This window comes from Artibeus jamaicensis, unplaced genomic scaffold (assembly GCF_021234435.1).
Source record: "Artibeus jamaicensis isolate MK-2021 breed Jamaican fruit bat unplaced genomic scaffold, CSHL_Jam_final scaffold_916, whole genome shotgun sequence".
Classification (NCBI taxonomy): Eukaryota; Metazoa; Chordata; class Mammalia; order Chiroptera; family Phyllostomidae; genus Artibeus; species Artibeus jamaicensis.
The window spans coordinates 4354155-4380084 of record NW_026522059.1 but is presented as its reverse complement, the minus strand read 5'-3'; the positions used below and the strand labels follow the sequence as shown (position 1 = coordinate 4380084).

At 45.4% G+C, this 25930-nt stretch overlaps 1 long non-coding RNA gene across 2 annotated transcripts in view; it reads right to left on the bottom strand.

Moving 5' to 3' along the window:
* LOC119064641 (uncharacterized) overlaps positions 1–24758 on the bottom strand; it is a 30456-nt gene extending 5698 nt beyond the window's left edge. Inside the window, exons 1-3 of one of the 2 annotated variants that reach the window (XR_008390774.1) lie at positions 24359–24758; positions 22416–22498; positions 21215–21298 (exon numbers count right to left, since the gene is read on the bottom strand). This is a non-coding gene — a long non-coding RNA (uncharacterized LOC119064641). The remainder of the gene's footprint in view (positions 1–21214; positions 21299–22415; positions 22499–24358) is intronic. The other variant, XR_008390773.1, reaches the window with a different exon arrangement.
* Positions 24759–25930: the final 1172 nt, after the last annotated feature.

The following is a 25930-nucleotide window of genomic DNA, read 5'->3' as shown; positions in this document are numbered from 1 at the left end:
CGTGAAGCAGCAGAATCCCCGACATGAACAGAACCACAAGGCGAGTTCTTGTGGACCACACACCCCCCGTTTTAACCGACACTTTTAATTACTGACGTCCGTAGGAAGCATGCATTTGGAATCATAAAATTCTACTACTGGGAATGAATGAGGTGAGCGACATAATCAAACTGGGACAAGTTAAATAACGTACGCCGAGTGCCGACAAAATTATGATGAGAAAACACAGTAAACCTTCAAATGACAGAAAATAGTTTAATTTCAGCACATACCCAAATACTAAAGAAATCCAACTCGATATTGGTCTCTATCAATCAAATAACGAATGGCAATTGGGAGAAATAGGAACATTTTAACATTTACCCAAATTTTGTAACATTTATTCTGGGAGAAGGTTAGTGTAGCTTCTACTTACTCCTCCACTATCTTAGTAAAATTCTGTAACATTTAAAACTGATAAGCACATATTCATCAGAAAATAAGTTTCCTTTATATTTCTAATAAATGTACAGTTTTTAAAGATATCAAGATATGTATTTTCCTATAAAGATGGAAAAAGCTCAGTATACCTTAGAATGTTTCACTGTATTAATTAAAACAAGATAAACGCTTCAATTTTTCACTTAACTACAACTCGACTTTAATGTAGAGCTTTTTCTAAGTGACAAAGGGGGACAAGGCTGATGACCCACATTATCAAAGCCCCCACTATGTCATCAGGAAAGTATGAAGTATAAAGACATAAACACCAGACCGTTAAACAAAACAGTGATGAAGTAAAAAGCACTAGAATTAGGCCTATAGGACATTTGATAGCCTAAACCACACAATATGCAAATATTTTTCATACTGGAGAATATTAAAGAAAATTTGTTGTCTTATTCACTGAGGTTCTAAGGTAAGATGATAGGAACTCCCAAATATGCTTAATTTGAAAAGTACATTTCATAAGACCACCTTTTGATTTTATGATGCTTCCCTAATGCATTGATACTTTTCTTGAAGTATTATAAATTATAATTTAAATTCTTAACAAGTTTCAGATGAACATGTGGAACTCACTGAAATATATGTTTTGCATCCAAGAACATAACAGAACAGCTCCCGTTTAATGACAAAGAAAATAATGAAAAATTAGTTCACTGAACAAAATAATTAGAGAGACAGCACTCACCTTTCCCAGAACAAGTCTCCAGGCCTTCATTTCACGTGGTTATTTATGTGAATTTCTCATACCGCGTATGCATCTTCCATAGGGGAAGCATCAAATGTAAGTTCCAGTTCTGGATTTGGCACAAATAAGCATTGAGAGTCCCCTTCCAAGCTGCTAGAATAATGTGTGCTTAAGTGATTTTGGTTTTGTGGTAGTTGTTTTGTTTTTTAACCTACCCAGAATATGGTTATGTTACTAAAAAATGAAAAGCTGATTTCATGGAGTCGAAAAACAAAGCTAAAGAAAATTTTAAGTATCTTCAGTAAGAGCACAAAATATGAAAATGTCATTTAAACCAACCAATACATATCTAGAACTAATTATCAGATATTATCTTTAAATTATTTAGAAATATAATACAACTTTACTCTGGGAAAACATAACAGATGACAAACGTGTTGAAATAATAGTAACAACAGCCACCATTTATCAAGACCTTAGTATGTACAGGAATTATTCCAACACACTACTGTTATTAACTAACTTCATTTCATAATAATCCTATTAGGCAGGTGGTGTTACCATCCCAATTTAGCAGACTGCGGAAACCGACACATGGAGAGGTTGATAACATCCCCAAAGAAACACAGCTAGTAAGTGGCAGAACTGGAATATGAGTTGAAGAAGCTGGGCTTCAAAACTCTTTGTCACTAAGTGAATCCCTGGTATCCAGGATTCAGAACATTTCCATTGAATCAGAAAGTTGACATCCTCTTTATTGCTACGATGAAAACAGCTACGTCTCCTGGAGACGTACCAGTGACGACTGTGCACCTGAACTTCGTTCTGCACTGGGCTGGGCCCCGCAGCGAGCGCCAGCCCCAGCTAGGTCTTCCTGAGCCCTCAGCGGGCCACGCTGCCTAATGAGCCACTTTCCCGTCGTCACGTAGGCTCGTCCTCACAGCTGAAGTAGGCACTATACCTGTTTTGTAAGTGAGAACAGCACCGAAGTGTGAAACAGCAGCCCTGTTTCCTCCTCCAAATCATGCAGCAATCTCACTGAGCATGCCCAGATGGCCGTGACTTCAAAGCCAGGCTTGCTGAAGCGCACCGGGACACCCACAAATCTGACACTCAAATGACACTGTCCTCTCAGGACGCGCAATCGGGTCACGTTAGGGAGAGGAAAACACAATGAAAAGACAGGACGGCAGTTTAAAGTTAGAGTAATCACATTAAAAAACCCGGCCTCTGCACACTCGCCTTGCCGCATGCAGCTCTGGTGTTAAGGGCTGATATTCCAAGACAGCTGAAGTAAACATCCGCCTCCCAGCCAGTCGTGCACCACAGCTGAGTGTAGGATGTTTACATGAACTGGGCTTGGGTTGCAGCACGGCTGCCGGAACGCTTTGCTACACTGGTCTTCCACCTGAGACACACATGCACATTGAGGTACACACGACGGATTATTCTATTTTAAAAAGATAACTTTTCTGAATCTGTTGAAAAAAAAAAAAAAAAAAAGGCAGTTACCGTGACTCACTTCGATGAGGCACAAGTCAAGGTGAAAGACAAACTGGGAATCCGAGGAAAAGGCAGAAGTGACATTCCTTCCACTGCAGTCATTTATGGCAACACACGCAGACATTCTGTAAATGTTCTGGTCTGAATGCGGCTGCCTTCACAGCCTTCCATCTGCCGACACCCCTCTCTTCAAAACCTCTGAACTTAAAGGAACTTGTCTGATGGCGAGTATGGGGCCCCGATCAGCCATTCTTCCTCATTAAGAAGCTTCTTGTTTCGGGTGAAAGACAAAGTTAATAAAACACCATAGAGGAGCTCCAGGCTTAGCTGTGGCCTTTTCCTTATTTCTCTTCTCCTCCAGCTGCCTCTCCGCACATCCTCCCCCACACGCTTAATTCGGATAATTGCACCTCAGGAACAACCTCCTCGCATGGGCCCCCCCCCAATGCCCTCAGCTGCCAGCAGCAACCCCACTCCCCCGATTCAAACACAGTGACACAGCACCGCTGCTAAGCATCGAAGGTGGCCCTATCCAGACGCTTGCATGAAGAAGGACATCCTCAAACTTGGAGGTAAGATTAAATGTAGGCGCCACTGCCAGAAAACTCTAAAAACCTTTGGAATGTCATGGGCATCCTGCCCCTCGGGAAACTGGCCTCTCACCCCCCTCTGGCTTCTCTTCCTGGAGCATCAGCTCTCAGGGCCTCCTCCACCCTCAACGAGGATATTGTTTTTCTGTTTCCACTACTGCTATCACAGCAGTATTTTTCTTCTGCTTTTCTTTGCAAATTTATTCAAAAAGGTTTTTAGGTACTAAACAAAGCGATACTTTCCCTGGGAGAAAAACAGGTTTCAGGCTTCCAACAAATCTTTTTAAAAATCAATCTTTTAAAAAAAAATATTCAAATACAGTTGTCTCCATTTTCCCGCCGCCACCCCCCCTTCGGCTTCCTCCATGGGTCCTTTATACGCGATCCTTGACAACCCTTTCCCTTCTTTCCTGTTCTTTCTCTCTCCCCTTCCCTCTGGTTACTGTCAGTTTGTTCTTTATTTCAATGTCTCTGGTTCTATTTTGGTCACTTGTTTGTTTTGTTGATAAAGTTCCACTTTTAGGTGAGATCATATTGTATTTACCTTTCACTGCCTGGCTTATTTTCACTTAGCATAATACTCTCCAGTTCCATCCATGCTGTTGCAAAGGGTAGGAGCTCCTTCTTTCTCTCTGCTGTGCAGTATCCCATTGTGTAAATGTACCAGTTTTTTTGGATCCACCCATTTCATTTACTGCCGGGCACCTAGCTTGCTTCCAGCACTTGGCTATTGTAAACTGTGGTACTATGAACACTGGGGTGCATAGATTCTTTTGGATTGGTGTTTCAGAATTCTTATGGTATAATCCCAGCAGTGGAATTGCCAGATTAAAAAGCAGTCCCATCTTTAGTTTTGAGGAAATTCCATACTGTTTTCCACAGTGGCTGCACTAGTCTGCATTCCCACCAACAGTGCACTAGGGTTCCCTTTTCTCCACAACCTCACTAGCACTTGTTGTTTCTTGCTTTATAATGGCCATTCTGACGGGGCTGAAGTGGTATCTCATTGTGGTTTTAATTTGCATCTCTCTGATGGCTAGTGATGCTGAGCCTCCTTTCAAAATGTCTCTGGGCCCCCTGAATGTCCTCCTTGGAGAAGTGTCTGTTCAGGTCCTTTACCTGTTTTTTAAAAATTGGATTGCTTGACTTCCTGGAGTGGAGTCATGTGAGTTTTTATGTATTTTGGAGATCAAATCTTTGTTCGAGATATGATTGGCACATCACCATAAAACTCCAACTTCTGCATTCCTATGTTCTTGAAGTTGGGGTTTTGTGTATTTTTCTTTAGTCGCTGACTGGACATAATATGGGACAGGGGGAAACTCTGAGACGAGTTCCGGGGTCTGGACGGCACCGGTTCAGAACGGCCACCCGCGGGGCATGGGAACTGGGTGGGGGGGGGGGGGGGAACATGCCCATTCTCAAGCCTGGCCCCAGACCTATGGCAGAGTCAGACACTCCCTCGAGGCCCAGCCACCTGTGTTTGGATGAAGAAGCCCTCCGACGAACTGTGACACACACTAACATTTGAAAACCAGTGCGCTGTTTCACCAAATGCGTTGAAAGCCAAAGCAAAGGTAGCAACAAACCTCCAGTTGCCGGGAGCCTGCCGTGCACTGCAGGTTTTCTGAAAGGGCGACGTCGGAACATGCACCGCGCGCCCACCTCCAGGTGCCGGGCTGGGGAAGCCGCGGCAGCGGCGGTCCGAAACAGCAAAACCGTAAAAAGTAAGCAAGCTCCGACTGGTATTTACACTTCAAACTTTTTTTCCCCTGAATATGCACAGAAAATAAAGACACAGTCACTCTCTCAGTGAAGAAAGTTTTAACCAGAGGAGTAGAAGGGAGTCAGGATGTGCCACACGCGATGAGCACGGCAGGCACCCAGAGGCCTCACTGTGCGGAAACGCCGCCGCAGGAGTGAGGCCAGTGCGGACCAACAAGGCGGCTTTAACCCAGAACATCTGCACACAGCATTTCTAACTGGAAAGGAACTCGAAGACACAATTTTATAGTGGTTTTCTCAAAAAGTTATCCCTAAGTAATCTCAAAGCCAATACTAAGAAAAATAGTCATTTTCAGAATGGTGTTCAGTAACTAAAAATAATTTAACATTAGATTTAAAATATCTCCTTAAATAGTAAAGAATTTCTAGGCTTTCTGTGACCTGTCAATAAAGACCACACGCTTCTCCCTAAATACCAACAGAGGACGGGAAACAAGTTGTCACAGGTCACCGGTGAGTACTGGTGACCTGAGATTTTGAGGGATCAGTTCTCAACAGTCAACTGCTAAATCTCCAAGCCAACGGGAAGTCTGTGATGCTTCAAAATTAAAACACATAGAAGTCATCTGCAAATGACTAAAAAGCTGTACTCCAGTGCAGCAAAGCAAAGGCGCCACCGGGGTTAAAGCTGACGTGGTCCCCGACCTACCTTATTGGGGCAGAAGGACACGGTACAAATGTTACATGACACAGATGGCCCCAGAATCCCGCAGCGCCCAGGGACAACTGGACTAGCTGCCTAGCAGCTTTACACAGAATGCTACCCCAGTTTTAGCTTAGATTTGGGCTACCTTTTTAATTTAGCTGTGTAAATTATTGTAGTAGGTGGTTTTTATCCATCTTACTGAACTTTAAAGCTATATAACCAACTTTTTCATAGGAAATAAAAAATGTCACCCAGTCTAACAAAACAATCCTATAACCAGAAAACCCTTTTTTCCTTCGCCAGGATGCATTTCTTGGGCTCTCAGAAACGGCTCTATCCACTCGCCGTCCTGCCTCCAAGGCTTCACAGAACGTACGATAAATCTGCTTCATTGCGAGTTCAGTAGGAAGGGACACCTGGTGCTGCCCGTCAGCAAGCACAGAGACCACACTCCCAGGTCACAAAGTGACCTGTGCCTGGAGCAACTACCCCTCCTTCCGTCGACTCGGCCGAGTCTGTCTTCAAGCTGCCACTTGAGCAAGGCAACACTTAAAAGTCAATGCTGTAGCCCAGATACATTTAGAGTGGCTACATTATGGCTCAAACTGCCATTTGCTCATCCGGATAAAAAACAGAAGGATGCCCTGGGTGGTGTAGCTCAGTGGATTGAGCACGCGGGCCTGTGAACCAGACAATCATGGTTCGATTCCCAGTCAGGGCACATGCCTGGGTTGCAGGCCAGTTCCCAGCAGGGGACGCACGAAGGCAACCATACATTGATGTTTCTCTCCCTCTCTCCTTCCCTTCCCCTCTAAAGATAAACAGATAAAATCTTAAAAAAAAAAATAGAAGGAAACAGCAGACACTGCTACAATAAAATTAAATTGTTACTTGAGCCTTTGCCATGCAAGGTGCTTTATTTACGTCCATGCCCTTAAAAAAGCTTGTGATCTAATCAAAGTAGTGTTTAAAATTAAATTAGCAAAAACTTTACCTTTTCCTTTAATTATGCACTGAACCTAACACAGAATGCTTAGCAATTTAATAATAAGTTATGAAAGCATCAATGCTTTACTCAAGAAAAATTAGAGTAGAATAGAAACGTTTCACAGTGTCCAAAACACAAACAGAAATAAAGCACTGTTAAAACTCAGGAAAGAAAGCTGTTGTAAAATCATATACTGCCCGCTGGCCCGCACTGCACGTCACCGCGGAGAAGCCCCGCGTCACTCGGTCTGAGCAGAAGCACGAGAAGCAGACACAGCGCAGCTGCTTGCCAGGTGCGCACACTCTGCTGAGGAAGGGAAAAGGCAAGGGGCACCCTGAGAACACTTGGGAAAGTACACTGAGTAAACACCGTCAAATGGAACCAGTGACAAATGTCGTGAGCAGGCTCGGTGGTCTGCAGTCATGCAGTTGGTGGGCAGAGCTCTGATGAGGAGCTGTGACCTCCGCCAGGGCGCTGAGAGGAGGGAGACGGGGCCGCGCGCGCCTCTTCTCTCCGGAGGCGACTGGAACCCTCGGCTGCGCGCTGCCGGGCGGCGGTGGGGAGCGGACCCTCCACGACGTCCACGCATCCCCAAGGAAGAGGCGGTCTCCAGAACTGCCGGGAGTTAAGACTGCAGCTACTAGGAAAGGCAATGGCATTAAAATTCCACTGATACGGCAAAAACAGAAATGAGAACCCACGGTGGGGGAAAAAGTAAAATCTCTAAGTCCCAGAGCAGCACCTGAAGTCTGGGCAGCTGGAGGGCATCCGCGACAGGATGTCCTGTGGCCGGACGGCTCCCGCACTCGGCCCACTCAGGGAGGTCAGGGAAGGGCTCTAAAGGCCTCTAGGGGCCCCACGCACTGCGCGCCTCCCGACCCCCACTTCCAGACAGGAGTGTGCCCCAGTGAGGTCTGTGAAGAGCCGGGAGCAGCAAACATCTGACTGAAAGCTCGGCTGTGTCTTACAGCTTCCAGTCGGGGATGTTTACAGCCACAGACTTTCTGAACGGTACTCGGGAGGCGAAGGCCGGACGCTGCCAGTCCCCGCCTCTGTCTGGTGATGCACAGGCTCTTCGTGCCGAACGACTCCTGCGACATCTTGGAACAAAAACAGTGAGTCAACGCTGTTCTCGATAGTAAGTGGTTCATCAACCGTAATTTTTCCTCTATGTTTTAATTTAAAAACTTGCATTATAAATTCATTAAAGTATTACACCCCGTTGTCCTACATGAAGATACATTTTTCTATTTGCTACATGCAACAATGAGTCCTTTTCTCCCTAAATCTTGAGATTCAAATTAATAAACACACTAGAATGATGACCGTAATGATCGGTGACCACACGTCTGCTCCCGAAGTCCGGCTTTATTCACGTTGTTCTACTATTATTAACAGCAACTCTTTCCATTAAACAGTGTCCCGGCCCAGCCCCCCCTACAGGGGCTGTGCTGACGGTGGAGCTGGACTGAGCAGGAGCCGAAGGTTCCCCCCTCGGTCTCAGCCGAGTTCGGTTAGGGATACAGAGTGCACGGAAAAGAACAAAGCAAAGTAAATAATGAAAGGAATAAGCTCGTGACCTTGGGTTTGTTTATAAAGTGATACACCGAAACCATTTTGTTTCTCACACCATTTTCCTGAGAGAGAGGACTAGGCAACACAGTAAATCTGCTTTCGATCAAAACCAACATTTGCTTTAATCTAAAACATGTAAAAGTGTTGTTTCTTAAACGAATCAGACACTTCCTAGAAATGAACATACAGACATACATTCATAAGCATGCGCACTATGTACACATGCCTTACCAGATAACTACCAAAACCACCAATATGCACAATTTTGAAAGGCTCCTAATTTTCTATTATCAATTTTTTTTTTTTTTTAGAAACTACAAAGTAAGGAATTTCAGTCACTGCCCTTTACCCTGTGATAATATTTCAGGGATACTTTCTAAAAAATTTTTTTGTTTAAATGTTGTACTTAACTTTACCCATTATAGAAATACTGCTGGAAATAACCAAAAAAGTGCATGCGGTCTCTATGGACACACAATGGCCTTCATTGTTTCTGAAGACAAACACTTTAAAAGTCCAGTGGCTGTTTACAGCAAAGGCTATTCAAGCTGTTCTACAACTGAAAATTTCTGATTTAAATTAGAAAAAAAATAGCTATTTCATGCCTAGGTGGGTACATGATGCTTAACTAATTAGGATGTGGAATATTAAGTTGCAATGAACCAGTAATTACAATTCTCTCCTTCAATTTCCCTCTGTTCTCAGTTTAATTTTTTAAAGGGTTGATGAAAAATGAAATTTTTATCAGTTACTATGGTTACTGACACATACAATATGTAGACTCTTTTCAAGGTTATTAGGGAATTTTATCAAATGCTGTATGTTTGTATATAATGTATTCTTAAAGATAGTTGAAAATGTACAGAAGCTGAATAATTATGTTACAAAAATCAATGATAAAATACCTATGATTACACATATCTTTTAAACATAATTTTAATTATAACATATTCTATTTTTCATAAATGTTTTTTAATTTTGTTCATCATAATCAAATGCACAGTGAAACAGGTCACATCTAATGAGGTTGTAGCTGAGGCTAAAGATGCTCCATTTTTGGCACAGTTGATGATTCTATCTTTGTCACAATGTAACATATTTGAGTTACCCTTCTTACTACTAGATTGGTACCTTTGTGTTTAGATTTTTGTAAAAATGGACAAACTATACATGACATACACGTAATCTTCTGTCCAGACAGAACTGGACTATGACCGAGCTGGGGCTGCACCAGCGCTACTGTGCGGAACTGCACCTGTCTGTCCACTGCACCCGGCAGGCAACAAACTCACTTGGTGTGAGACACCTGGAACATGGCGGATGCTTGTAATGATGGCCATGCCGCCTGTTCTTTGAGGCTCATTTACTCCCTACCACTGGCTGCTCTCTGTCACAGAGGCTTCCCCGTGCTCTCACATGGCCTCCCGCCTCAGCTTTACAGTGCATGTCGAGAGCCACAGCAGAGGAGGGTGCGTTCCACTGCACCAGTGAGGAGGGAGGCACACCCTGAGCAGTGATCTGGCCAAGCTCGGGCTGTGGCCTCAGACTCCCCGGGTCAGGAACGAGGGGACAGACCCAGCCACGTGCCTAACAAGCCTTGCAGGTGATTCTGACGCACAGGAGAGTCTCCTAACCACTGATCTATCTAGGCTTTAGCCTCAGTTCCAGTAATGTGCCCTTAGAGTTAAAAAAAAGTGTGAAGTAGTGAGAAAATGGAAGGAATAAACAGTCACAGGACTGAGAACGTTCTAATCACGCACCACAGAAAGCTCACAGACCACACCAGATGCCCAGGGTCGGCAGGCGGAGGTACAGCCCCCCGGCCCCCACCCCAGGGAGGGGCTGAGAAGGCGCACCGGGAGTGGTCAGCCCTAGGCCGCCAAGGTGTGAGGGCAGCTGGCGGCCACACCAGTCAGCCAGGATGCTGCTGGGGAGAAGTGTGCAATTTCCACTAAAAAATAATAAAAACTTCAACCACCGAAACGCTGTCCTTCTCCGCTGAGAGCAGCCCACACGGCCAGGACGGCAGGGGCGATGGCACCGACACACTCAGCGGCACGCGCCTGTCTCTCGACAGCCTCCAAAATGACCGTGCGGTGTCCAGGGCCCCGCATGCGCTCTCCGCACCGTGATGCTGCCAGCGTGCAGGACTCTACCCGCGGGGCGGTCGCCCTTTGCAGGACTTCTGGGAATCAGCGTCCGAGAGTCAGCTGTATTATTGCTGAAGACGCTGAGCTTTACGGTGAGACAGAAGGAGGCCAACATGCGTGCAACTCCATGACTTTGGGAAAGTGATTTACGTTGCTGTGGCTCCTTCTGTAACAAGAGAAGACGCTCATCTTGTCGGGTTACTGTGAGGTGTGAGCAAGAATGTAATGCTCACCAATCGCTGAGCTCGGCGGCAGGCACCCCGACAGTGTGATGAATGACAGGAGAAAGGAGGGAAGATGGTTCTTCGCTTCCTCTTTCCAAGTGTTCACATAGCTTTTCCTATTTTCTTTTTTTTTAAATAAAGATATTTATTTTATTTTTAGACTCAGAGGGAGGGAGAAAGAGAGGGAGAGAAACATCAATGTGTGGTTGCCTCTCATGCGCCCCCTACTGGGGACCTAGTGGGCAACAAGTATGTGCCTTGACTGGGAATTGAACCAACAACAACCCTTTGGTTTGCAGGCTGGTGCTCAATCCACTGAGTCACACCAGCCAGGGCGCTTTTCCTATTTTCAATTTGATTTTTATAAATCCTGCTTATACTTCAAGTTCAAATGCCAAATTCTCTATGAAAATTTCACCAGTGAATCCAGCCACTAAAAACGTTTTACAGACACACATCAATACTACGATCAACCCGTGCCTGGTGCTCACTGTGTTTGAGGCAGGTGTTCTACGTGTGTCCAGTGTGTAACTCATCTACTCGTAACAGCCCCGCGAGGTGGGTACCAGCACTACCCTTTTTTTGTAATGAAGAGCACGAGGCAGAAAGCAGTCTGGCCAGAGCCACACAGGAGCCGGCAGACGGGGCCCTGGACCCCATGGCCGGACTCCCACGCCTGCTCTCACCTGTGCCACACGCCTCCACTGTCAACTGAGAAAGGTGCGCGCTCACCACAGAGACCTTCCGAGAGATGATGGCGTCACACTTAGCAATGCCGATGGTGTGTTCTGTGCACGCTAAAATTGTTCACTATGGATCCCTTATTCACTCTCCATAGAAAATACTTCTCAGCTTCCAATTCCTTTCCCACCAGGCCTGGGAGATGGACCATCTTACCCTCATGTAACCCAGGAGAGGGAGAACGCCTGGTGTCCCACTGCCTTAGGTTGGGGAGCGTGTCGCCCTCCAGCGCCCTGTGCAAACACAGCAGTCACCGGGGCCGTCTGGTACTCCAGACGAGGTGTGCCGTACTGGTGGGGTTTGATTTCATACACGGAAACAATGTCAGGGGTTCACCTTGTAGAAAAAGACACTATTTGTTAAACAAAGGCAGGATTAGGAGTATCGAACTAAACCTTACCAAAAAAAAAAAAGCAGAAATGTAAACATACTATGTGCGGAAGACAGCAAGTTAGTAGTTCACTTTTGAACCAAACCTTGTAACACAGAACCAAGAGCAAGAATGAAGCCTGCCTGCCCCAGGGGTGATGCCTGGGCTACATATAAAATTACAAGCTCTTGAAAGAGGAAGGCTTAACAAGTAACTACTGTTTCCCATAACTGCAGTCATGCTACTTTGTCTACCTGTGCTCCAAATGCATTTTTGGTACCTTACTTTAAGATTCAGAACATGTTAGCACATCAACAACGAACTTCGTGTACTAGTCTTCTGGAATGGCTACGTGTGTGTGTGCACGTGCGCGCACAGCAAATGAGCCACAATAAAGAAAAAACATCATTTCTCAGTTTAAGAATTTTTCAAACATGAAGCATTAATAAAATCTGCATCAACTATTCTTAAAAGTCTCTAAATGCAATTCAATTTAAAATAAGAGGATGCTGATATCAAGGTGGCTTCTCACTGGCCCTGGGTACCTGTTGAGGCCTCAGGGCTCTGAAGCAGCAGGAACAGAGAGGGCTATCGAGACAAGTTCTACTGGTCAGAGGCAGCCTGATGAAGGGACTTCCAATTTGCTCGTGGTTGGCCCAGGGCTACGGCTGGGAGGCAAAAGGTGCAGGAAAGACCAAAGAGCCGAGGCAACTCGACAGACTGCCTGAAATGAAGGGCCAAGCACTTCTGACTCTGGGGTGAGCAGACTCTGCACCTGCACCTGCGGGCCACGGGAGTTCGCCTTCACCAAGCCATTTACCCTTCGTGGCAACTGTTTGTTTACCTGTCTGTCTCTGCACTAAGGGGGGGCGTCTGACTCATCCCAACACCCCAGCTGAGTGCACTTCCAGGACCGAGTGCAGGACATTACAGGCGTCACAGGAATGAGAAACAAAGGCGGCAGCAAACATGAGGCAAACTGATGCCGCTGTCTTTCCCTGGTTCCGAATTTTGCCTTAAGAGGTTTCATCCTACAACTGGGAGCATAATGAAAACCAGGCTTACTTTATTTTTTATGTTTATATCATGTGAGCCCCTTAACCTCTTTGGATCTAAGTCAGTTCTTCTGTAAAAGAAAAAAATGAAGACAATGATTCTGAAAGTCCATTCAGCTCAGTAATCCCAGATCCTGCAAAAGGCACTGTATACCAGTAATGAAGATCTGTTGATACTCAGTGAGGGCGTCTCTGTGCTCACTCATTATGCTCGTAACTGAAACCAAAGCTGTGTTCCTTACTGCTATGCTAGTCAACCGCCACAAAGGGAAAAATAACACAAAAAACTATTTTTGAAAATATACAAGTGTATAACATACGTGCCTGTAAGAAATCATTTTAAAAATACGTGTAAGTGCACGAGTGTTAGTAAAATGTAAGAGATATAAAACAAAGCAGTATTTGCTTTCGATAACCCAGACCTCTCCAGCACTGGCCGCCAGCCTCCAGGCTTCTCTGCCAGACTCGTCGTCACACGGTCTTCCTGTGCCTGGCTCCTGCCAGCCCGGGGCCCACCCCAGGGCACCCCTCGAAAAGCTCTCCTCTGCCGGCCCAGGGAGGGGCTCCCGGCCCTGCAACTCCTTCTCACCACTCCCTCCCCGAGACTTGTCACAGGTCTCATGGTGACCTGAAGTCACGCAGCTTGTTAATTCCGTCCACTCCTTGTTGTCTGCCCCCCTCCCGTGTCACACCGCCAGGACAGAAGCCTTAGGGGGCAGGAACCTCGCCCGCCCTCCTCACTTCACTTCGTGATGGCTCCACTTCACACGCTGAGAACAGAACGAGACTCACAGCGACTTGATCAAAGAAAGAAAACGGCCGAAAGGGGAGGCCTAACACAGGGACTTGCATCTTCACTCCCAAACCTCCTGTTTCCTTTTCAGGTGCCAGCACCTCCACTCTGCCAATTATCTAGGTTCTACACTCTAAGTCTGTCCACACTTTTAACTTCTAAAATATTTAAGAATTGTTATAAGCCTACGACAACAAAAAAAAAACTAAGACGCCGCTGGCCCCGCAAGCTTGCCGAGGACGAGTCCCCATCTTCGGGGAGCGTCTTCGGTGTGGTCAGGACACACACTGTCTGGGTCACATTGTGTCACGGTGACCAATGGCCCCCAAACCACAGGGCCACAGCACACGCGTTCATTGCTCACTCACAGGAAGCATCTGCCACGTGGGAGCTTCCGTGGGGCTCCACTGTCCTGAGACCAGCCCCAGACGCAGCAGCGGGTTTCATGAGAGGCAGAACCGTGAATTGGAATTTAAAACATCTGCCCAAACATAGGACGTGTCACTTCCTCTAACACTGTTACTGATCAAGGAAAGCCAAGTGTCCAAACCCGATGTCAACAGAATGGGAAATGTAATTCCCCTACAGAGAGGAGCCTGGTAGAGAGATGCAACAAGTACTTTGAACAATACTACGATTTACCACAGCGCCCAAGTGCTAACTGGAGGCAATTATTTATATACCAGGCCGCAAACACCACAGGGCTGGGCCTGTCATCGGCCTTGCTCACTGGATGCACCAGCCATGTGGCGCTGGCCACACAGTAAAGGACAGGCTAAGGGCTCACAGTGATAAGATGAGCATGGGATCTGGAATCAGAAACCTGCAACGAAAGTATTTCGTCTGCCAATTCCTGACTTAGTGGAAAGTGCTTTTTCTCTCTTGACTCTCGGATGGTTGTTGCAAAGATTAAATTAAAATATTTGTGAAAGCTACATGAAAACTCTACCATATTATGCAAATGTTAGCTGAGACCTCTGGATAGTCCAATGGGATGAAATTTGATAAAGATAAATTCATTTACACTTTTATAGTAATGCAACACATAACATCCTGCATTTACTTTCAAAGCATCAAGTGGCAAGTAAAGAATAGCAAAGCTCAGACAAAGCGGTTCACATGAAAGAGACAAGGTTTTAGCTGACCACAGGCTCAGTGTGATCAAAGGGTAATGTGGCTGTCAAAACACGTAATGCAAATTTCAGGCAGCATCAGAGGAAGTACAGTATCCGGATAATAGCTTCATTGTATCCAGCAATCACCCGTCCACGTCGGACGGAGGCAGTTGAGTCCCGGCCACCATATTTTCAGAGGCATACTGACAAACAGACTTTGTTGTGAATTGATCGATGTGGACGGAGAAAGGCCTGTGAAGCACGTCCTGTGTGTACGGACTGAGAATTAGGGCTTTTTCCCTGTAGCGCGGCAGAGAGACTTGAGTGGGACTTGACAGTCACTCTCCAGCACTTTAGCAGAGTTGCTGTGTGTGAGAAGACGTTTCTCATACCAGTAAGTGGAAGTTGGGGAAACAGATCCAGCTCCGAGAGAAGTCATTTCTGACAACTGGAACCCTTCCAAGACAACCAGGGTGGACGGCGGACAACGTGGTGGGGACGCTGTTGAGGAGCCCGAACCGGCTGCGGGCTGGACAAGCCTCCCTTGCTCCTCCGTAAAACGAAACATTTTGGAGGCACCTGAAAAAGCCCCAATGGCATCTCTCTTTTTTGATTAAATAATATTAATACCAACAACAACAACAAGAAGAAACAAGAACTGAAGTAAGAAGTAAAACGAGAAGTTGCTTGGCCTGACACAGAGAGGCACGCCGCTGAAGGGAAATGAGATTTCGCGCTGGATAACATTAAACCAGGGCACGGACATGGCGTCTTGACTTGTACAGAGGAAACAGGCTTAGTCAAAACTGTATTTAGTCTAGAAGTTGTTTTTCCTGGTATGACTTAACTCCTACAAATTCCAAGGACGTGCAAAAAAATATTTTATGAGTTCCTACAATGGCAATCAAGCCAAAATTTGCTCACGTTAAACAATGTTGTAATTACAAGACAATACCAGTACATCGATCGCCTTGATAAGAATTCAGATTTCCCATGGCAGCTTATTACACATGTGCCACCGGCGTGTAAACACGGCTCCTTGCTAATGTCTCATCTGGTTCCCTGACCCTTTTCGACACCCAGCACCTTCCCATTCTTGTTTCCGGCTTTCCGTCCCCCTGCGTTCTCTGCGCACGGTGGGCTCCCCAGCAGGTGGCTCGGAGTGTAAATGCCCGACACCTTTACGTCCAAGGCCGCATCTTCAACTCACTCAACTAGCACAGAAAACTCAAAACGGTTTTTTAAAATCCTTCCTTTAATGGAGTGTTTTTTAGAGTTACCCACTAATTTCTCACTGTATTTTAATTGCTACACAAGAGAAGAGTCAAAGCAGGCTACGAACACGCATGGGGTATTATGTATTATTCATTTGTAATTATAACCAATCTGCAAAATGTCTTGGGATACAAATTTCTTTTTCCCTTAAATGTTTCTCTGCATCCTAAATGGTGACATTTAACAGGACTTCACTGTACTGACATAAATCACTAATGCCCTACCTACCTACTGCCCTCACTGCAGGTATTTAGATAAAATATGAGCTTAAAGAGCAGGTTCGCTGACTTATTTAAGAAAATGTGTATGTGCCTTTCCGGAATGAACATTCATTCAGATTTTTAAAAATCTACTCTTTGAGCCAAAGAGGTAGAGGAAAAGGTGAAAAGCAAAAAAGTTGAACACCTGTCTCTACTAAGGAGCATGGAAATTCAGGACTTACTTGGAACAGGTGAAAGCTTGTTCAATTTGTCATTGGATTCCGCCCCCCTTCTCTTGGGGGCACAACTGGGAACCCCAAAGGCCGCAGAACGGTCTGCAGCAGAGTCAGGAGACCCAGCTTCAAACCCCGCACATCCACCCTCAGACAGAACAGTCCGCACTCCGCCGCGGGTGGGGAGCGAGCCAGCGAGGAGACAGAACAGTCACCAGTTTTACAATGTAGTAGCCAGATACAAATGTTAACTTTCTTTTAAATTAGATACTTGTGCACTAAAGCAATTGTTTGATGGCAATGACGTACAATAAACATTTGTTTAAATAAGAAGCCACTAGAAATTAATTATAGCTAACATGCATTGAGTGTTTTCTATGTGTTGGACATTTTTAAGTGCTCAACGTACATCGACTCATGTATATCCTTCATTGTAGCCATTTAAAGTAGTACTATCAGTATCCTTATTTTACAGATAAGAAAAGGAGGCACTGAATAATAAGTAACTTGCACAGGGTGGCGTGGCTAGGGACAGGTGGAGGAAGAATGTGAATCCACGCAGGACGGCTCCAGGAGCCACTCTCTCACCTTCGTGGGTGGGCGTCACTACATACACATGCTGCCATTTGAAGGTCTCTCTGAGCCTGTGACCTTTGACCACATATGAAGAGACTGTTCACAGGCAGTCAAGACTATAGGATTATTATTAAATGCTTTCACAACAGCTTTTAAGATCAGATGACTGAATCGGATCCATCATGTCAGTTAAGCCAACAGCACCTACTGCAATCTAATCTAATCCTTCCACGTACTACACAGTCTGGCTGTGTTACACTTCATGGTAAGTGTGACTGAGTGCCTTTCGCACACTTAGCATAATGCCTGCCACCATGTCACTGAAAATATTCTGCACAGGCTAGATCTGGGATGTTTTATTCAAAAGAGTGTGCATTAAGGCAATTCTACTACTTCTCAAGTTCTAAATGCAATATTCCACAGCCATTTGACTACTTAATGAACACCAAGTGGTGTGGACACAAAGGTCAGTTAGATGGTCTCTGCTCTCAAGGGGTCGCAGCTACAAAACAATGAAATGCTTTTATGGAGCTATGACCGGGGTCCCGAGGGAAGAGAGTTCCACCTAACACGGCACGAGTGATGGCCGTTCCACGTGTGAAGGCGCGGCGCAGTGCCATTTCCCTCCTAGGGAAGACCAAGCAGTTTAAGGAGAACTAGAATGCAGGGGGCCTGGAGAGCTGGGGAAACAGCGATGAGAGGTGAAGAATGGAGCTGGAGCTAGATACAGAGAGTCCGAGGGCCATAACGAAAACGCCCGACCATTGCAAGGATTTAAGCAGGACAGTGATGAGGTCAAATATGCTAACAACAGTGGCTACCACACTTTCTATTTTCAACAACGAAACCCTGCACTTGAATGAAATCTAATGCAAACTTCCACACTTAAAGGTGACCACAGTAAAACTGTACTGGCTGAAATTGGAACGAACCTGCTTGACTTCCTCCAGAAGACTTTATGAAACAATTTCAAAACCACCTCTTTAGGCCCTGGCTGGGTTGATCAGTTGTTAAATGTCAAGCTTGCGGGATCGATTCCTGGTCAGGGCACATACAAGAAGCAAGCAATGAATGCGTAAGTAAGTGGAACACATCGGGGTCTGTCTGTCTCTCTCACACCAATAAATAAAGATTCTTTTACAAAACCCCACTGCTTTAGAAAGAAACACTATGTTCTGTACATACTTCACACCTCTCCTGATGTGACCCTTACTCAGGTGTAAGGATTCACTCTGGTAGTTTCTCTTCAATTATAGAACTAGGCACATACAGAACTAAGCAGACAGTATTAGGCCTTCGAAATTAATGACAAAAAAGTTGTAATAAAGAAAAAGGAAGGTAAAGATTAATGATCAGCTTTTGTGCTCTTGAGTTAAACTACAACTTAAGTGACCACATCTTCTAACTGAAACTTAGAATTTATGATTAGACACAAATGGCCTCAGAATATTCAAAACATAGACTATGACTGTAATTGGTGTGATGTAATTTTTTTCAAGATTGGTGCACTTGAGTTTTCTTAACAACGGCTTTGTCTGTGAAAATCCTTCCCCACCTATCACTTCAGTACCTGCTCTCCCATCTTATAATACTGGGGGTTCTAAACGTGCTCACTGGAAATGACCACCACCGTGAAACTGCCCATCCCTCTCACAGCTACCTAACCTGTTCCCAGCAGTAACGTGTAAAACTAATTAAAGATACGCATTTGCCATTCCTGACGATTTGACACTCCTGACTCCAGCACAGTGAGAAGTGCTACTGAAACAGCAAGGTTACAATCCTACAGAAAAGCTATTTAGTCCTTTAATGTTGGGTAGCGAACAATCACATTTACTGTATACGATCTAGTCTAACCCTACCATCCTCTCTGCTCCTCACTCTGGTATTTTGGGGGGAACATAACCACTTCAATAGTTTCAAGAATTTTTAAAGTGTCATCCCTTTATAAATAAATTAAAAACAGATTCTCAAAACAATGCTTAGCACACAGTAAGAGTTACAGAACAGTCTCACTTTTCCACATCAGATAGTACACACTTTGAAAAAAACAGCCAACAGTCACCCGCGCCACCCTGTCAGGCATTAAAGCTCTCTCACAGTGAGTGAGGACCAACTACTGAAACGGAGGAAGAGGGAAGAGAAGCAGAGGATCTAAATTTAATCCTTCAATACATCATGTGACCAACATGTACAAGTCTTCACTTACAGGCATGTTCAAGAAATGGTACTTAAACAGAAACAATGTAAATGTCATTATAAGAAAAATACTATCCCAAATAATATCGTAAACTCAGTTTGACACTTAGCATTTAATGGATCGTTTCTGGGCATATGCTACACTCCTAAATTTGCCAAAATAGCCAACTATTCTGCTATAAATTTGGGGGAGATAAAAATAACTGTACACTATAGAAAAATAAATTGTATCACATGTTCTGACCAAATTAGCACATTTTGGGGACAGCAGCTTAATAAATTATTCATTTCTATTTACTTCAAATACAAAAGTCTGAGCACTGTCAAATAATCGTTAAACACAAATGACTTTCTGTAGAGGAATGCTTCTGTTTATCAATACATACTTGAAAGTAACCCTATAAAAACAGAAGAAAATCCTCATATATAAAAATGCCAATCAACACCATCCCCAACATCAAACATTAACCATATGCATTTAACTCTATGATCAGTTAGAAGGTTTCAGAGTAAAATTTCTATCTCTTGCCCATTTAAGGGCACGTTTTGTGAAAAATATTCCATAAATATATATTTTTTAAGAGAATATGCAATTATGATGTTGATTTTAACAATACACCAAATAAAGTTAATTTAAATGCTAATAACAGAAAATCTGAATTATACACACCATGTTTAATTGTCCATACAGTATACAAAAATGTTCAAAACTATCTCAAGATATATTTATATTTTCTTCTAGTTTGTGAAAACTGCAGTAACCTTTCTATTTAGAGTAACTTCTGATTAAACCACATTCAATATCTGAAATTCAAAGGCTCTCCCAGAGGGAACAGTTGGGGGGGGGGATATACAGAGAATAGTTTCGTAATTCTGAACTTTCTGTTGATGCTACAGATAAGATGACCCAACACTAAGCACCAGCACAGCGGGAGTGTGGAAAGCACAAATATGTAATAGCGAGAGAAAGTCCCTTCAGGAGAACGAGGAGAATGCAATGTACAACCACCTGTGACTACAATTCTGAATTCAGCCTTTCTTATTTTTAAAACTTTTGCCCAAATTTCTGCACATTATGCAAGGTCTAAGCATTTTTAAATCCCACTTAGTGGACTTACACATACATATCAGTACTAGGTAGTATTTTAGGCTTAAGGTGTCCAGCAAATATTATTTCAAAATCCAGTTTACATAAAGTTGCTTGCACTACTGACCATGTTTTACAGAAAAGAAAACTGGGGAAGGAAACGTTAAGTGACATTTAAAAAGAGACAGTGGGTTAGGTAATGACATGAAGAACATAAATCAGCCTTCCAATTAAAATTTCTGATCACGACCTCTTTTCTCCCACATCTAGGTACAAATATCTTTTAAATGCAGTATTATTATTATTGTTTGCACATACTTGAAAACTTTTCAATTACACATCCTCATTAATGATAAATCTGAGTAATGAACTTACTACCTCACCAGGTTCTACATTAGCAATCCTTTGGGGACAGTCCCTCAGGGTTTAAAAAAAAAAACTCAATTCTTCTCTAACATCACATCTTCAATCCTCATTTGTTCAACACAGAAACTAAGAGCCTGTTCTAAAAACTCAGGGGCACCATTCGAGCCGCTCCTTACGTTTTCGTAATAGTCAGTGATGCATGGACAGGACAGTGCCCATCACCCCAGAGTGGGGCTCAGCCCACAGTCAGCAGGGAAATTTCCTTCTTTCTAACGCATAAAACAAAACAAAAAGCAATTTAACTTCTCAAAAGAAGTTTAATTAGCTGAATGCTAATACACCTGTATGTTTAGCTCTAGTCTTTCCGATCCCTTCTTTAAGAATAAGGCTCCTCTAACAGTGAGAAGGATGGGTGTCACTCTAAGGAAGCCAGGCATGAGCAGCACCAAGCAGGGTGAATCCCTTGAACTATCCCCAATAAAGTTTGCGTCTAGTTCCTCTTTCCCTCCCTTATCCCAACAAAATCTGAGCTACCCCACTAGCAGGCTCTCATGTTAACTCACACTCACCAAGGCGAAATGATTTCAGAAGGAAAACTCCCCAGGTATTTCATTCAACATCATCTCTTCTGATTCCAAATAAGCCCAAATGCACTAACAAAAAGAAGAAAAAACACTCCCCTGAAGGTTTAAAGAGTATGCAGTTGTTCTTTTATCGAAATAGAATTTTCCACGAGTGACCCAAATAGAACTGCACCTTAGGAAAATCAAGCCTTTAATTCTGGAGAATAATTTGCACCTAGAGAAAAAATTCAAGGTCATGGTTTTCATTACATGTGGACTTTGGACCAAATCTATTTATTTTAAATTGGCTGCAGTCTGGGTACAACCACTGGCTGGCCTACGCCGTGGGACCACCATCCTAGCGAGAGTGTCTGGTAACAAGGTGCTTTTGATACCTCAGTAACTATGTGACCTTGGATGGGTTTCCAGACAAACGTGGCCATAAATTTCTGGCATTTTAATTAGGGTTCAATGTACTCCTTCAATGGTAAAGCACAAATCACATGACAATTTTCCCATTCAGTGAAAACATTAATAGGTGCATGCGAGTAACAGAACTTTGCATTTAAGAAGTCCATTAATACTATAATTTTGCCCCCAAATGTTGTTGGGAAAGAGACAATTCAAGAAACACATTGATAAACTGTGCAATATGCCAAAAACATGTTCCTAAATTGCTGTGTGCCAACTGCTTTTTCGTTAAGTCAAATCATGTTTTACAAGTATCATAAAAAAGCATTAATTATTTGAAGGAAACTTTTAGTGAGCCCTCTTTGTAAAATATGGAATTCTCACATAATAATGGAACTAGCCACTATTTAATTTCTTGTGTAATCTTACACTTGTACATACCAAATTTCTTCAGGGGAGCACCGGGGCCCTCACAGGTTAACTCTGTCCCAGCACTGCTGCCCTTCTCCCTGGTTCCCAAATTCTAAAAATGTCACCCCAAAACCAGTTGTTCATCTGTGGTAGAATATACGAGCAACACTAGAAAAGCTGAAAAAAGGAATTGAGTGATTGTTTTTAATGTGAAACAGAAATGTAAAAGTAGTCCCAAGAGGGAGTCAGTACATTATTTTGGTAATAATCACAATGCCCAATGAAAATTATTTTTTAATCAAAATATACATATCTTAGATCACTTTCCTATGTATCTCTATCACTTGGCAGAAAGCAAGAACTTTTTATCTTCGTGAACACTGACCTCCATGATGCCACCAAGGTCAAGGAGACCTACAGGAGGGGGATGTGCTGAGTAAGAGCTGGTGTGCCCAATTCTAGGGTTTCCTTTACAAAGAGAAGGAAAAAAACATAAATAAATATATATTAACATATCACAGGAAATGATGTTTTAGGTTGTAACATTCGAGTACCCCAGGACAGGACTCCATATAGAACGTGTGTAGCCAACAGCCAATAGGAGCCACACGTGAAAGGGGCACCACAGCACAGAACTGGGTACAAAAACCCCAGCACAGAAAGGATTAAACAGGGCCCCGAACTGCGTAATCCTCCCATACATCTTGTTCCGAGAGCCTTGGGTATCCTGGCTACGTGCCATGATGACTCAATTTCAAAAGGAGGGTTCTCTGTTGACACAACTTTTTGAAAAAGACAAATAACCAAAGATCCTTCACCAACAGAAGTCCCCACATGTCTGACAGGCTTAGGTGAGGAACAAATTTGTATGTGCTGAACTACCAGTTAACACTGAACTCTCCAGGAAGGGTGTCCTGGCTGTTCTCTGATCCCTCACCAAAGACCTCTTCAGACCTGTCCTCGGCTGTCACAACCCGGAACCTTCCACTAACCAGACATGTTCTTGGCTGAGATTTAAATTTTAAACACGTGACCCACTTGGTATAATCTGTTTGAGCTAAATTCAAAAAACCTTATCGATTTGAAACTACTCTATTTGAATTTCCAAGTAACTTTCACTATGAAGACAGGCCTGGGAGAACTTGTGCTTGATCATTTAAAAGAGACTCAAAGGAGAGCAGTTTAACTATGGATAATTCCTTCCAACGTTTGGTAAATAGGTAGCATGCGTTACAACAGTGGAAAACTAAAGAGGAAAAACAATCAGCAGAAGCACCGGTTTTTCACCATCACCAGGGTGCTGGGCTGGAAGCAGTCTTCCCAGTTACTTCCAGGGAAGCTCCTGATTGGTGGGTGGCGCTGGGTCAATGTGATTACTTAACCCTGGCTGTTAGAGCTCAACTCTGCTTTGATAGGCTCCAAAGCTTATTACAAAAAGGCGACTGCTATAGCATATCAAGTACTTCGCTGTCCTCCTGTTTTTCTGCCAGGGAACACGAAGCCAGACACCTGAAACTCATCACACAAACATTACCTTGTTTGGGGCTTCAGAGTTTGTATTTAAGTATTTTTAAAGTCCCTGGGTACAGATTCAATGGGGGGGGGGGCGTGTGTGTGAAAGATTAACCCATTTCCTGCATAAACAAGGAAGGACTTCTGACCATTCAAGCAGTTCTCTCTCTCCCAAGTAACTTTTTTTACCCTTTAGTCCTAAAATAACCATGAGCAGCAGACATCAAACACTGGCATGGCAACGTCCACACATCATGCCCTAGTCGGATTCGTTCATATTTGGTTCACATCCAGACGGCTCTTCCCGGCCCCTTTCCCTTCCATCCTGCCCTGCCTGCTTCCCCCGAGTTTTGCTGAAATCTGCCACTTTCGCTGGCTGGGGCAGAAGCAAGGCACTTTGTCCCAAGGGCAGAGTTTCTCCCAACTGCCCAACAAACATTTCTTTAAAGCTTCCTGCGGGCTCCTGCGCGCACCTGGCCTGGCCCGGCCCCTCGGCCCCTCGCCCCCTCCCTGCTCTTCACCAAGCCCCAGAGAGGGGCCCACCTGCCTCCCGTCGCCCGTCCCCACGCCCGGGTGGCTCTGCCAACTCCTGGCCAGTGGCTGCACGCCCCTCGTCCCAAACCCCCACCACTCCGGGGCCCGACCCCTAAGGGGCAGAGGCGCCAAAAAAAGAACCCGCGACAGGCTGACCCCGCGACGCCCCCAAGAGGCCGGGTCCCGAGCGCCTGTCAGCGCCCCCGGAAGGGGTAGGGCAGGGGGCTGAACTCGCCCGGCGCCTCGTCCTCTGACGTCCTTTCCCCCACCAACCACACTCACCTGGCGGGCCCTCGCCGAGGACGTCGGGGGTCGCGCGGGGAGGCCGCCCGATCGTCCGCCGCAACCCCTACCCTGTGACGCCCGCTCCCGCTCAGCGCCAGCGCGCGCCCCAGGCCCGACGCGCGCCTGGAGCGACGGGGGGAGGGGACGCGTGGACGCGCGAGAGCCGGGGGTAGGGGACAGGGGGAGAACGGACATGGGGGCGGGGGCAGGGGGCGCGACGAGAGCAACGGCTCGGCGGCGTCGGCGGAAAGAAAGCAGCCTCGGCCACGTCCGTCATGGCGCGCGGCAGTGGCAGCTCCTCAGGCCTCCCCGCTCCCTCGCCTTTAGTTTGACCTTTCCCTCCAGTGTGTCGGAGGGAGAGCAGCGGTGCGCGCGCGTGTGCATGTCTGTGTGTGCGCGCGCGCGTGGGGAATGGGCCGGGTTCGCTCCCCGACGCCTGACGTCACTGTCATGGCAACAGCAGCCCCGCCCCTCGCCTCCCTTTTCCTGCCTTCTCCCCCTGTGCAAGTTCCGGGGCCTCACGTGCTCATTCGCACGCACGCACGCACGCACGCTCGGAGCGCCTGCGCCCAAAGCGCTGGGAGAGATCAGGGGCGTGGCAGGTCATCAGGGCCTAAGAGGCAACTGAGAGTTGCCTCCCTGAATTCTACCAATCCAGTGAGGAGGAGCCGTGGGCGGGACAGGCTCCGTTGGCCGAGCGGCGTGAAAAATTTCTTGAGTCTGAGCTACAGTCTTTGCAAAGCACACTATGCGTGAAAGGGGTGCGTTGCCCGGGAGTTTCGGGAGTAGGAGGGGGTGCCGGCGGGTAGTTGAGGAATGGGAGCCCGGGGCACTCGTTTAGGGAGGTTAACCCGTATCAAACGGGGACCGCGAGTCATCCTCAAATTGCAGTGTCGCCCTGCCACTAATGCAGGGTGACCTTGGACGTGTTGCTTCAATGCTCTGAATTGAATGCCTTGAGTAAAATCCACCATGATGCTTGTGAGGGTTAACAGAGAAGGTGGGAAACGTCTCACTTGGCACGTGGTAGACCCTAAATACTTACCGTGGGCTCCACTATTCTACAAATGGGGACGCAGGACACAGATTTGAAAGATTGAATGACTCGTTCACTGTCAGATGGTGGCAGAGACCCAGGCTCCAAGTTCCATACTCTGCCCTACCTGACCATTCCTCGCGGAGGGAAAACATTCTGGGGGTACCTTAATGAGCGGGCTCCCTTTGCTGCCTGTGGATCTTTTCTTCGTCCTCCCCCACCCCTCTCTTGTTCCTGCAAAAGCTGAGTTAGAACTCGGGGCTGCACAGACTTGGTGCAATTTTTGGAGGGCAGTTGTCTGGCTTCTTCATTGGCTTCTGAGCAAGGGACAGGATGGTGCTTTCCTAAGTTCCTTTGAGGCTCCTAAATTTCCACTGCAGTTTATTGGTTAAAGGTTAAACACTAGAACAGGGAGCTCCAGGTCCTCTACCATTTCTAGCTAGCTGGGGAAAGATTAGCACAGTGAACCAACGTCCAGCGTCCGCTGAGTAGCCAAGAATGCCTTGCCAGGTCAAAAGGAGCCTGTGGCCTCA